The sequence below is a fragment of the Zootermopsis nevadensis genome, unplaced genomic scaffold (genome assembly GCF_977971745.1).
Source record: "Zootermopsis nevadensis isolate Lab colony 2312 unplaced genomic scaffold, Znev_1.0 Znev_ptg000013l, whole genome shotgun sequence".
Lineage (NCBI taxonomy): Eukaryota > Metazoa > Arthropoda > Insecta > Blattodea > Termopsidae > Zootermopsis > Zootermopsis nevadensis.
The window spans coordinates 978628-993687 of NW_028259145.1; the positions used below are offsets into that span (position 1 = coordinate 978628).

Below are 15060 nucleotides of genomic sequence, written 5' to 3' on the forward strand. Positions count from 1 at the left end.
GAAGTTGGTTGAAATCGTATTGTGATCTTCATAATTTGTACCGTTCACTAAATATTAAACGCTGTTTTTGTGAACAGAGAAGGAACACTTAAAATGCGGTGGGACATGCATGGGGAGATGAGATTTTCAGACAAAATTCGTCATAAAATCTCAAGAGAAGGGACAACTTTAGAGACCTGGGCACATAATAAAGGATAATATTTACATGGATCTTAAATATTATGTGGGAAGTTTTTGGATTGGTTTCATGTGGAAGAATCTAGTATCAGCTATTTTCAGTACGGTAATATAGTTTGGGCACCATAAACGGAGAGGAATTGCTTGTAAACTGAGTTGCAATCAACTCCAAGAAAACTCTGCCCTGTGAAGTAAAGTATTTATTAATAAGCGACGTTTATTTATGTCTTGTCTTTTACTATTAAAAATTCAGTCATGGATGCTATAAGCTTTAATGTCCAGTTCTCGTGAAGCTCCGATCCGTTTTATAAAGTCCATCACCCATCTTCGAACTTTTAACAATATCAATTTAATTTCCAGGTACGCCTAAAAGGCGGAAAGAACAATACTTATTCAGAGCATGTTCTTGGAAATTAGTTTCATGTTGTAACAGTAGGATATTCGATTTCCGAAATCGTTTACAAAATAATTTTTCGTACTGTCAGAAAAAGGGTAGACATCCAACCAGCTCTGTGTAGTTAGAAACACGGTTATAAATTTCTATGCGACGTTACGACATAAATTAAAAGTGCTCCGCGTTATTAAGAAACATTAGACTTTTGTAATGCACATAAACTATATATGTAACTTCTGAAGTTTCCTTAGCATTTCTACTTACACTTTCATCTGCTGCGATGTTAATTAGAGCAATTGTGGAACTTTCTAGGACACCTGCTGCCTTAGTTTTCTAAACGAGAGAACGAAAGTCGGACATTCACGACAAAGACATGATAGTTTATTTAAATCTACAGAAGCCGCCTCACAACGTTTACTGTCCTCTCATTTCTGAGCAACGAATCTTACACATTTTATTTACGCAACTCGCGAACGTTGCAATTCTATAAAGAAGTTTACATAGCCGACAACGTTCTTGCACACGTACAAACCTAATAGCGTCGTTTGTTTTAGTACCCAAAGCGACCTTGAAATAGGCGAATCCTTTGGTCGGTAAGAACAGCACATGAACAAGAATCTTCCTTTTTATATCAACTTCCCCTTACATGTGACGTCACACACAGATACAGCTGGTTCGAACCACGGTTAAGAAAAAGTGTGCTGATCTTTGACCCGCCCTAAAAGGAACCTGATGTAAACAAAGATGAGAGGGAGATTGATGCACATATGTAAATCCGGAACGCGTTACTAACCACTTCTCTCGTATGACTGGTCAGAGATTATACAGATCACTGCATTACGTTTGCTGCAATTTTCATAAATTTATTAATCCCTCCCATTAATTTTTAAATATCGTAAGCAAAATATATAGCCATGGTAGTCTAGCGGTTAGAACGCTGGCCTTGTAATCCTGGGGGTCTCGGGTTCGATTCCCGGCGGTGCCCGAATTTATAACTTGTGTTGGGGAAGGCCGTGGTCTAGGTAACACGGAGTTTTCCTCCGTGGCATCCCAACAATTACTCCATTCACACACAGAAGAAGGCAATGGCAAATCACTTCTGGATCATCTGCCAAGAACGTATATAAACAGGTCCCAGTCCGAGAAAAGGATGGAAGGATCCTGTTCATATGGACCTGTCGTCAGACAGAACACTAAATAATAATAAAAGCAAAATATACGTTGAGTTTAAAATTCCGCAATGCAGTGTTGTAAAATCATATACTTTATAAATTTTTAAGCGGGTGCAATTTTTTTATACCAATCACGTGACGTGGCTAGAGGCGAATTCTGATTGTCCTTCCGTGAAACAAAGTACATTATTTGTTCTTCGTATCCAATGAGTGATTATTAATTAGTCATGGATTAAATCGTAGGCCTACTACTGATAAAAGAACGTAACAACATGTAAGTAAACAATTACGCGTTTAATGAAAATTAATTATTTTATATTAAACGAAAAAAACTTCGAAATTGCAATACGCGACATATCACAAACGATGGATAATTTCTGAAATAATTTTCTAACCAACTTTTTCAACTCATCGGTTATTCAGCTATCTCGTATTCGGTAAGGACGGATTTTTCCTTTTGAAGATTTTTGTATTCTTCGTCATCCTTTGCAGATACTTAACAAAATATTAGACTAGAACAGACAAAGACGATCAGTACGCAGCAATATTTAGAATTAAAATCCTCACCAGCGTCGGAATTTGCGGTCTGTAATCAAATATTTTGTTCCATAAAAGACTGAAAATTCTAACCCAGCTGATATATTAGCGTGTCAAGAACGCCTCAGCTCCAGGAAATTACTCTGTAGTTATTGCTGTAAACCCAAAATCCGATCTTCGTATTTGGGTGGTCCCGAGTTCTAAAAACTCGAACCGGAGACGGACTACAAATAATGAGAATTCTCTTGTTTCCTTTGGCTGTTTCAGCCAAATGCTGATGAATTATCGACGCAAAATGACATTTAATAGTTTATTTTCGTACGTCTTGTGTGTTCATTTGATATTAAATGTATAATTCTATATTAAAACGTGTACAAAAATAACAGTCATATGTTTATCATAACTTCCTGTTTTTCAGTTCCCTTAGATGAAATTTACAAATTCCCTGCGGGCAGTATTATATTTTCTAAACTTACTTTTCATCCAGATTTGAATAGAGTGAATAATTTAAGCTATAAGGAACTAATATGAACTTTTAAGTTCATAAAGCAGAACGTTCTTAGGCTTTTGAATCCTAATTAAGTATAAATCTTAACGTCACTCCGTGTTAATGTGGAACATGACTTTTTGTAGCAATGAGAAATGTAATCAATTTACTGCAAACTCGGCTCACAGTCCGAGTGATTTTCAAAACGACCGACATTCAGAGCTACGAAAACTTTGTTTCTCATTCACAAACACAAGGTGAACAGTGTCTTGTACATGCATATATATATATATATATTGTTGTTGTTTTCTCGGCTCTACAACCCGGTTGTGGGTTTTCGCCGCCTCCTTTCGGATGTTTTCCTAATCTTTAAAGTGTGCATTTGTGAGTGGTAAGTGACAAGCCCACAGCCTCTGCACAATTTCTACTCAATCCTGATTTGACTGCCAGAGCCATCTAGTAGTGAATCAGGAGAGACTTGGGTGAGAAATGGCCGCTGAATTTTGCATTTATATAAGAGCAAATAACTGATTCAAACTTCAGCTGGGGAATCATCCAATCCATAATTTCCTAATTTTTGTATTTTATGAACTTAAACATTCCCTCGTCTCATTCCCTGAGAACTGCCTGCATGATCGTTGGCTTGTCAAAGAGAGATTCAGCTCAATGAGCTCTTGTATTATTATAGTAGTCGGGATGAATCCGTGCGTTCGAGGTCCAGAACAAGTAAAATGCAAGGGGTTTCGAGGGGTAGCTGAGAAATAAACACGAACTTCCCATACTTTTAACAACATTTCCCAGCGTCCTCCTTTGTATCTCATTGTCTGAATTCCTACGTCGATAGTGTCTGTGGTTTAAACTGCACATGCTGTAGAGCTCGTGACGTAGGCGGAACTCACGCTTTGAACCGAGACAGTACACTTTTAATTAAAAATCTTGTAGAAACAATGAGGCCCCCGGGGATGAGAGAGTTCATCCTATAAGTCGCAACGAATTCTGTGTCAACAAATTACGTAATATCTTGTGGTAAGGCAAAATTTTAACCTATTCGTGTAAAATTCACGGTGATGACGTCCGAGCTTCTGTGGGACCAACTCATGTCCCTGAAAGGGCTGCTAACCAACAACGGGAATGAAATGCACGGAGCTACGGACGCTGTAAAGAATTTGCCTAGTTCTAAAAGGGGCTTTGCGCCCTTGGAAATATTACCAGCATAAATTTGTCTCCCTCTTAGTTCTGTTCTGCAAATGAGATGTCTGATGTTTTCTAATGCTGGAAGAATGTCAGCCTACACCTAAGGCAACATCTCTTTATAAGGTTGTATTGACACCAAACACAAGTTAACAGTAGGAAAATTTAATTAAACGCACCGTATAAATCGTGAGGAACATTTAAGGTCTGAAGCATACTGCGCCATTGCTGCAGCCTTTAAAAGTGGCGCAACGTGTTATCTGTTTCTTCTTTCTTTCTTTCTTTCTTTCTTTATTTCTTTCTTTCTTTCTTTCTTTCTTTATTTATTTATTTATTTATTTATTTGAATTAAAACGCCAAAGATACAGATCAAATGGTTTAAGTCTTTACATCCAACTGGTAAACATATGCAACAAATATTTCAAAAATTAATAATATAACATTTTTTCCAACACATTTTATTTATGTTTATGGTATGATTCTTAAAATAAACAGCATTTATTTTTTAAAAAAAAATATATTAACCGATTAATCTCTTTAGTGTTGAACTTTTTCTCTGAGTTTAAGACAATGTTTAAATATTGTTTACTGGCATCTGCTTCGAAGGGTTAGCCCTTTTAGGCTCAGTCCGATTATCTGTACAAGCTTACAGCTTAAAATATAGTTAAATTTGTCCTGATGGCTTGTCACACTCGTAGTAAATAATTTTTAAGGGTTTACACAAAGATTCTTTATTACAGTTTCAATGCTTATTAAAAATCCACTACGTGTTTCGATCTGAATTGTTCATTTTCAGGTGGATATCTTAAAGTGTTCGGCATTTAAAATATATAACCGCTAATTTGTATACGTAATTTCTGTTTCTGTACTTTGCTAGGCATTCAGAAAATTACATTCAATTACATTGTAAGAACATCCAATATTTTTTAAAAATCATATTAATTAAATTGGACCTAATAGAGTGACATTTCATAGTATAAATTCATGAAAAGTTTAATTTTACGGTTCTACGTAAATACCGAGTAACCGAATTGGTTACACGAGGAGACACTGAAATATGTTACTCATTTCTTGAACTTTTCCCCCAATATTCTGCTGCAATATATTTCTGTCTCAAAGCAGAATATCAGATTCGATAATCGAGTTGATATTTGCATCCTTGTACTGAGAATTTTGGGCAGAAATTTCGCTGTTATTCATATCTATATAGCATGACCTGTGACACCCGTTTCTGTAACTTTGAAATGACCAAAATAGACACACACATAATCCCCTCCAACTCTAATAATTTTAATGTAGTGGCGGAACGAACACCAATCCCGTGAACTTTAATGCATTCAGCTATTTGTTTCATTAACCTCACTCTGGAGTCCAGTGAATGCCAAGACCAAGTTTTCAATTTCCATTTCAAATGCTTTAATGTAGTACATTTTAGTAAGCAGACTATTTGAAAAACTAACTTCTCGCTAAATTATGTATGCATCAGTCTGTCCGTTTTAAAGGATATGTACTTTTTATTTATTTGTTTATTAAAAAATACAATTTGAATCGTAAAAATTATATAACGACTTTGTGGTTGTAAATTGGGAAGGATTTTGAAGGAAAATGTCTGGAACCAAATTGTTTAATGAAACCCGTCAATCAGGATATCTGGGCGCACGAATGAGACTCAAATTTTAATCATTCCAAGCACAAGGTATTAAATTAGTGTATTGTGACGTTCTGTTTGCATGAATACATTTTAATAATACATTTCCGGCAGATACAATATTTTGACTGGGGTTTATGGAGGTAGTCTTCTATTTCTGAAGAGAGTTCCAGATTGAGTCTGCATTTAGCAACGTCCTGGTATCTATAAATTATATAATTTAAATAAAATTATTCCACTCTGTTGTTGTTCGATTTTTTTAGAACATATAATTATTCCTTCACTAAGTGAATGATGAATCTGAAACTGATAAAGATGTTAAACTGTGGAAATCTGTTAACCAAAAATAATGCTACTCTCTCGTTCTTTGCTAATTTTTCAATCATTATTATTTCTTTAAACAAAAATAATAAGCAGTCATAATAACTAGGATATGACGCGCAATGTATGTTTTCCATGAAACTGACTTATTTTTTTAAGTACGTTTAGTATTCGTACGTATATCCACAGTTTCACATTATCTGTGTTTGTTTTAGTTCTAACAAATCTTCAATTAAGAGTACATCGTTTCCATTGGCTTAAATGATTAATTTGGCATTTGCGTTTAATATCGGGGATTTCAACAAACGTTTTGCATTTATTGATATTTATGTGATTCCGCGGTTAGTAATTTTTGATTTTGTATTATTAATATTCTGTTTTAAAAAACTCTTAGTATGGGATGTAATTGATTCATCCAAACATACGTTTTCTCAATAAAGTCTCAGTTTATATTGTTTATTAATTTAATTATTTTCTTAGTTATTTATTTAACAACATCTATAGGGTGTCGAATGATAGGATTATTAATTAATAATTTATTTTTAAAGGAAGAGGGAAGGTTGTATCCCGTCATTTGCCCGGAGGGACTGACGAAAATAACGAAAAGCCTTAGTCAAGATATCCGGTCTCCTAGTCGAGATTTAAGCTCATGAACTGCGGAATACGAGGCTGGAGAGCTAAGCGCCCGGCCTCGGCGAAAGTTGCCTTCTGTAACAACGGAGAAACTTTAGAAGGAGAATTAATTGTCTGAGAATAATTCTGGTAATCCCTTTGCATTCTCAAGGCACGAGAAGAGTGATTTTTAGATACAATGGCGTTCTGACGGTCGCCTCTGAAGCCCGAGTTAAAGTCGCTTTCGTTAAAGATTAAAGCCGCCATCTCTCTGATAACTAATTGGCAAAAGTTACAAATCGTAAGAATTGCGTAAGTTTATCTTTAAATATTACACAGCAAAGTTCGTGTAATTTCATGTCGACATGTTTAAAATATGTCCGATGAAGGAAACCATTTGACGGTATCAGATAATAATTATTTATTGTGAGGTGACGTAGGTTGATAAGATCTGAGTATAATTAAATCCGCGTAACAAGAAAATAGCCCATGCAGTTCGTGCAGAGATAAAAAATAATAACTCTACAACACTGGAGAAGAAATTTGGTTCCTTGTGAAGGATAGAAGATATAGTCAACTAAAATGTGCGATCTTTACAAAGCCAGTGTTTTGTACAAAAGTGGCTTTTGTAGCAACGTTAGTTATTACGAAATACTTAGCCCACTTCTCAAGAGAGAAAATACCCATGAATGGAACACATGAGCCCACAAGAAAATTTGCATTCCAGATTCAGACATGTTATACCAGTAAAGGTTATGAATCTTATATAAAAAGTGGCATAAGTATATCTATATACATCTGAAGATTTCTGTCTTCTGGGTTGTTGCGCCGTGTAGTCTGGCCGATGTTTACCAACGTTTCAGAGGTCATACTGCCTTCGTCATCAGCGTATGAAGATTTCTGTCTTCTGGGTTGTTGCGCTGTGTAGTCTGGTCGATGTTTACCAACGTTTCAGAGGCCATACTGCCTCCATCATCAGGGTGATGAAGATTTCTGTCTTCTGGGTTGTTGCGCTGTGTAGTCTGGTCGATGTTTACCAACGTTTCTGAGGTCATACTGCCTCCGTCGTTAGCCCAACAACCCAGAAGACAGAGATCTTCTTACTCATCGCTGTGAAAACCTCAAATCATACATATATCGTATATAAATCTGATCTAACCAAAGTCTCTTCTTTTACGAAAATATTATTGTCGTCAATTCGATTTCTACGTGAGGTATTCAAAAGTACAGGTACATTATTTGAAGGGACTTGGTTGGTACACGTGTGCCGGCGAGGCAAATAAGAGAATTTTCTACTTTTAGTGTGAGCAGTGCGCTAAGGCATAGTCCTTCAGCGAGGTGCGTCATCGCTGCAAATGACGTATGTAAATCTTTGGATGTATTTCGCATAAACATTGTCTCTCTTGAGCGAACGTTCTCAACAAGGGAAATGATCTAGCTTCGTTATCTGTCTTTTTATATTTTTTAAAGTTTTACAATTATATTAGTGTTCCCTAGGTGGATTATTTGTTTTTATTTATATTTTTTCATTTATTTTCTTTGTGTAAAATATTATTTCTATTTTGGATTTGCCTGTATTTGGCTGTTATATTTAATACTGTACTTGTATAAGTTTAGTTAATCTGTTTGTGTAATATTTTTTATTATTATTGTATGTATTATCAGTGTTTGCCTGTTTTTGGCTTCTTACTGATGGCAAACACTTAAATAAATTAATTGAATTAATTAATTGTTACATTCTTGGCACTAGGAGAAGTCACCTAGACGCCCTCTTCTATTATTATTATTATTATTATATGATTATTGTATTTATTTTGTTTTTTTTGTGCTGAATCTGTAATTGGCTGTTAATGCAGCACTCTAACAAAAAGAATTAAATTGAATTAAGTCAAAGAACACGCAGTTCTGAGTTCAAACTTACTACAAATAGGTCTGCAGCGCGCTTTGAAGATGTTTAATTGTATAACAGCACATTCAGATCTCACTCATTGAGTCGAATGTGCTATTATAAACAGACTAAGCCTGAATGACGACAAATAAACACATTAATAAACTTCACGGTGGGATAATCTCATGGAACGATCATGAAGTTCCACGATAACGGTACCGCGGCCTCACTAAGCCAGATAACAAAGAGTAATTCGATTGTCGATGTTGCTGTAAGCTGTGAAAGTGTGTACGTCATTTTACATGAACATTCTGTCTGCAACTTCGCAGTCTTCACCGCTGTAAAAACCTCAAATCCTCCTATAATTTCACCTCTCTTTGGTCCAAATATTCTCCTCAGCACCCTATTCTCAAATGCCCTTCCTTGGTGTCAGAGACCAAGTTTTACACCCATACAAAACCACAGAAAAACTATAGTTTTGTGTATTTAAACTTTACTTTTTTTAGAGAGCAGACGTAAAGACAAGGTTCTGAACTGAGTGGTAATCAGCATTACCCTAAATTATTATTATCTTATTTTCTGCTCATATTTTGATTTTTAAACATTTATTAACAACCAAACTATTAAGTGCATAATAATAGTAACTGTTAAAAGAGTCTTTGGGATTCTATGCATGTTTTAGCACGTATTTAAATTGACTGGCTAGCTTCAATAATGGTCTCGGGATGATACCATATGCTCTCTGCCTCTGACGAAATACGACCAACCAGTACGGGTCTTCTATCAACCTTTACTACGTACCCTAAGTCTCCATTTTCATGGTATCCTGATGATGGAGGCAGTAGGACCTCTGAAACGTTGGTTAACATCGACCAGACTACACGGCGCAACAACCCAGAAGACAGAAATCTTCATACTCTGATGACAGAGGCAGTATGACCTCCGAAACGTTGGTTAACATCGACCAGACTGCACAGCCCAACAACCCAGAAGACAGAAATCTTCATACTCTGATGACGGAGGCAGTATGACCTCTGAAACGTTGGTAAACATCGACCAGACTACACAGCGCAACAACCCAGAAGACAGAAATCTTCAACTGCTATCCTGATAGATATTTTTGCATTAACTGACATCCTGTAAATACTGTGATATTACCTTAGATTAGGTATCTGCCACTTTCATCTTCTTCCTTTATAATAAATACTTCGTTATTATACCGCCATTTCTAATTTGACGCTTGTAATTTAATTATACACAGCCTCCTCTGTTCCTCTCGATTCTATAATATGTTTGCCTTAATTCTGTTACATGTGTGGGTGTTAGTTAGACAACACATAAAGTGCAGGATGACTTCTAAGCGACGTTGTCATTACAACCTCTTCTTCGTTCCTGTAAGGACCAAAGTCGCTTGGTAAAGTCTCTATATTAAGGGCTTCAACTTTGTCACTCATGTACAACGAAAGGGTTACCTAATCTCTTTGTACATACGCTGCTAATGAAGCTCTGATGAACATTTTCGCTAACGGTTTGTACATTGAAGTCTTATCGATTACATCTCCTCCATTATTTATCCACTATCTCCCTTCCTGGTTTCATTCTTTTATCTTTCTCTCATACGAAGCTTTCGTCATATTTACTTCATACTTCATTAGAAAGTGCGTACGAGTTCTTCAGAAAACCTCTTCCTGAGGGTTCAGTGACCCTCATTATAAACTACTGGTCCATCTTTACCCTTGCTTTTGTTTGTTACACTCAAAATGTCCATAAAGGCGCGTACATTTACCATCGAGGTTGTGTGGCTTTCATTATTCACAGATGACACTGAGGAACTCAACAAGAAATTTGCAGCAATAGAATAAATTGGCATTTCCTCTCCAGAATGTTACTTAAAATAATGAAATTATAAACTACTTTGGTTTCCTTAAACACACATCGTTGAATAAAATCTTCATTAAAACCTAGGCCTAACGTTAGAGTATTTAACGAAACACCACACTGATTCATTTTTAGCATCTCTCTCTGGTGCAAGATAGTCATCGAAAAGTCGACTGTATGCAAGCTTTATCAAAGAATACCTCACTTTTGACGTGAAAACGTCTTTAAAATCGATGCCCAAATGAGCGAAGTTTCTGTCGAAGTAATTTCAAACTTCAATAACTCGGCTACAAATAGACATAGCGCCGCCATCGTAGTCTCGTTTTAAAGATGAAGGATGAAAGTTTGTGCCAGTACCGCTCCGACATTCGTGACGGCCGGACGTCGCGAACTGCGCACGCGCAAAGTGAACCCACGATTTTCGATTTTCCGGATTCGACACGTGTCCATAAACGGGATCATATCTCAGAGACTAATTATCCGATCCGAGTGAACCAAGTGTTGTTTTGAAGAGGAGTGTATATGTTACAACTCATCCTGGCCTCCAAGTGTGTATCTCAAAAACTCAAAAAGATACGAAGCTGTGAATACCTTCAGAAATTCTTTAAACTTGAATGATTTGGAGAAACCAACCACGCAAGGGAAAACTTGTATAGATTTGACATTTGCAAGAGGTATTCAAATAATTTCAAAGCCATATATATCCTACTTCTCATACCACTATCCTGTATTCAATAAATGTAAGTTTCAAATGAATTAAACGATTCAAAACAAAAATTTTGTTTAATTTCAATATACTATACACGATTGACGTTTTCACGAATATAACTCCGGCAGTGTCCGACACTGCCTATCAATTTTTCTTTGTGGAACTCAAAGGTTCATCACCGTTTTCACAAAAACTCGCTACAGTGCTCTATCACGAGCTAGCTGCATTAAAGTTGGCTCCATCGATTCCTGTCTCCCTAAGGTCCATCTTAACGTTGTCCTCCCAACCAACGCCACCCATCTCATCCTCCGCAATTTAATCACCCTAACAATTATTCCTAAAAGTAGTTGTATGTATTGTATTATATTTTATATAAACTTCTTTCTGGTATTAGTAAATATTTTTAAAAAAATTGTTATTTTATGTTTGTAAATAATCTGCGTATTTATTACATACATTGTTTTCCTTTTATATCGGCGGATTATCCGAGAAAATATATTTCCCAACCATGTCGGATAATCGGGAGTCTGCTGTTTATCACATGACATTAAGAATATAATTAAGAATGTATTATTTCTGATGACGAGAAAGCTTTATATACAGACAGAAAAATCTTCGAGGAGACAAACACAAATAAGTTAAAAATTGCAACCAAGGTCACAGGTCACATATGGCCTCTTTCATTTCAGAGGCAGTCTTTGCTACAACTCCTTGGTCTTCAAATCTTGAATTTATTTGGATTTAAAGCCCATAACACAATTGAATATTCTTTCTGGTACCACGCACGGCATACAAACACTCATACTAGTTATCGATGGTTGTCTTCTGGGTTGTTGTGCCACGTAGTCTGGTAGAAATTTACAGACGTTTCAGAGGTCCTTCTTCCATTTGTATCACAGAAAACCTGTGGGATGTGGAATATATGACTGCTGTAACCATGGCCCAATTCTGAAATCCATTTCAAGCTTTCTTCTGTCTGGATTACAGTCTCTTTACAAAGTGAAGGCACAATCAGAAAATTAGGCATTGCCTGTGGCAATGCTGTTGTTCGCTCCTGCTTGAAGCCTTCATCCGTCTTTTGCCTTATTCGTGCATACTACACGTTTCAATTACAAGCATAGCTACCGTCTTTCCCAGGCAAAGCTAATTCCGTTCTGTCGTAATTTAATTTTCTTCGTCTGTGATGAGTAAAGAGCCTGTAATTTCTCTGCCCCTGAACACTTGCGTTCTTCAAAAAGTCGCTGGGTATAACTCATGACGCCTTCTTTTATTTTGGTGTTTCAATGTACATGACGAAGTTAACACAAATAAATTTAATTACATAATTCAATGATCCATTTCTGTAATTTCCTCCAGTTCAGATTCCGACAACATTAAATTTACCCAACAGAGAAGGGATAAGAAAACGTAACATTTCCAGCGGCTAACAACAATATTTTTTGACATCAGTAAATTCCTCACTCTGTGGAATATATTTTTGTTATGTAAATCGTACGAATAAAATTGATGGTCTAAACCTTTCCGTGAACAACAGTCCTTCTAGCTGGGAGTACCGTTTTGAAAAATACATTACTTTTAATTAAGTAATTAATGGATTTTCATCTGTTAAAGCAAGAACAGTTACATTGTAAATTTGCGATCATATATGAAAAATGTTGACGAGTTGTATATTATGATATGTTTCTACACTGTAAATAAATTACAATTTTGAATGAGAGTTAGAAATTGTATTTCACCGAGGTCGTAACATCCTAAAATTGCCTAGTATCGCCTTTAATATAAACAAATTTTCGCATCGTTCCTATGTTAACAATTTTTAACACATATAAATATTAATTTCTGTGAAAGTGTGACACTTACATAGAAATTCGGTGTACAGAATTTCTGTACAAGATTTTACACTCTAAGCTCAATGTTTCATTCGTTGTCTCCGTCAATTTGAAAATCACATAGACCTATATATTTTGCACAACTGATATTTGAGTCTTTCACATTCTACAAAACATTAGCCTTAACAATAATAAAAAAAATATTGGATCTGCTATAAGCACACAACATATAAGTTCGTATCTAACTGTGATAGTTGAGGACCTGTTAAAAGTGATATTTACGCTTTGTAAGTTCTTCAAAATTTTAAACATATAGGTATAAATATCGGACGACCTCAGGACAAGTGTCATGAAATTACCGTAACTGAACCAAAGGTATTAGAGGACTCTCACAAACAGGGATTAACCCACAGATATGATGCAATAAGTCTATATTTCTTTTCATACGTTAAGATAATAGACTGACAAAATGTGTTAATTTTTAACTGATACATTCATACTAAATTTGTGTTTTTTTTTCTTATATAAAGAACTCAAATTTCGACCATATTTAATTGCAAATAATTTTATTATGACTGTATTTAATTCACTGCTCTTCGTGTACATTCGTCCCTGTAAAAGATATTGTGGCTTGAAATTAAAATATATTTTTTCCTCGTTTAAATACATGTGCTATACGTTTAATAACACATCTCTTTATAATAGACTGATCTCTTTTATTTCAATAATTGCGTTTGTTTATCTTTTATAGCTATGTTCTGTTGTCATAAAACATAAAATGTAATCCTTAAATGGATATATTAATTCCAGTCGCTAGCTTTATGCCTGCATTTAAACTTACTTAAATTACTAAATACAGTTATGTACCTATGTATTTTCTTCAGCATTAGAAATAACATTCCACAGCATTATGGTCCACATGGTGAGGAGTTGGTAGCCCGCCGACTAATCCCAAAGTGGAGGACCACAATTTGTTACCTGTCCTCGAAAGTTTATTTAATATTTTCGCTCTAACATCCACGTCTGAAGACGGTTTCCTCTTACCGCAAAGAGAACTCGTGACAACGTTAAACCCGCTTAATATGGCGGTACCTCGGGAACACGGCAATGTAAGATTGTGGTCTCCTGGCTTGCCTTGTAGGTGGTTACCATCATTCAGAGGAATGTATCGCCTCTGACTTCAGGTTTCAATTTCAACTAACTCAACCACCTAAAAGATTACATAGCACCACAAGCAAGAATGTCACTGTTGACATATTCATCTACACGAGAACCTCAAACCCACAGTTTCATAAGACAGCAAATATCTTGACCAATTAAACGATAATTGTTTTGTCAAGTAAGACTCTGTTCCATGCAGTTAGTATATGTTAGATTAGAAAAAATACAAATAAAAGCCATTATTCGGTTCTTTAATGGTGGAGACACTGTATTTATAATATATATGTGATCTGAGATTTTCAAGTCGGAACCCCATTTTTAGACCTGAGGATGGAGACAATATGATCCTCCGAAATGTTATCTACCTACAAGCCCGTACGATGTCACAACTCGGGCAATCAACAATTTCATAATTTTTTTAGAACCGTTCACAGTAATGAGTTTCGTTACATTTCCCTAAATATTGAAAAAATTGAAAAATCTTTCAAATAAATGTAGTAAAAATTAATATCTATATTTTGTTTCACGTATAATTTTTGTACAAACCTCTTCTGATATACCTGATAAACATCAATATGAGCTTCCTGTAAAATACTCGTTCGACAATTTTCAATTCAGTCACTTAATACCAAGTTTCATCAAAATCTAATCAGTAGTTTCGGGGATAAAACATAGAGGCGAGCCAACTTATGACATTTCACCGTGATGGGTTTCTTTATAGGCATATTTTAAACAACTTAAAATAAATAAGTAGCCTAGAATTCCGCACCACTAAAAAATGCTTACATAACTTCAATTTGCGTTCCTACGCCACGATCTTCATAGAGTACCCGATTTTTAGTTTTTTTTTAAACAAGAGTACCAATTTAGTAAAATAATTCATGTGGCTTGTTAGTCATATTTTTCGGGCGGATGGAAAAATTATTTTTACGTAATTATAACATACTTCGTGGTGCGGTTTGTAATTGTGAAATTAATTTTGACCTTTCAACACGCGTTGTGCATTGACGTCATATCAGAGTGTTGTTCAATTTGTCTGGATGACAATGGTAACAA

The 15060-nt window shown here is 35.6% G+C and overlaps 1 protein-coding gene across 2 annotated transcripts in view; it reads left to right on the forward strand.

Annotated features, from left to right (window-relative positions):
* LOC110840052 (oxytocin receptor A) overlaps positions 1-15060 on the forward strand; it is a 186246-nt gene that overhangs the window by 112772 nt on the left and 58414 nt on the right. The gene's annotated exons all lie outside the window — the stretch shown is intronic.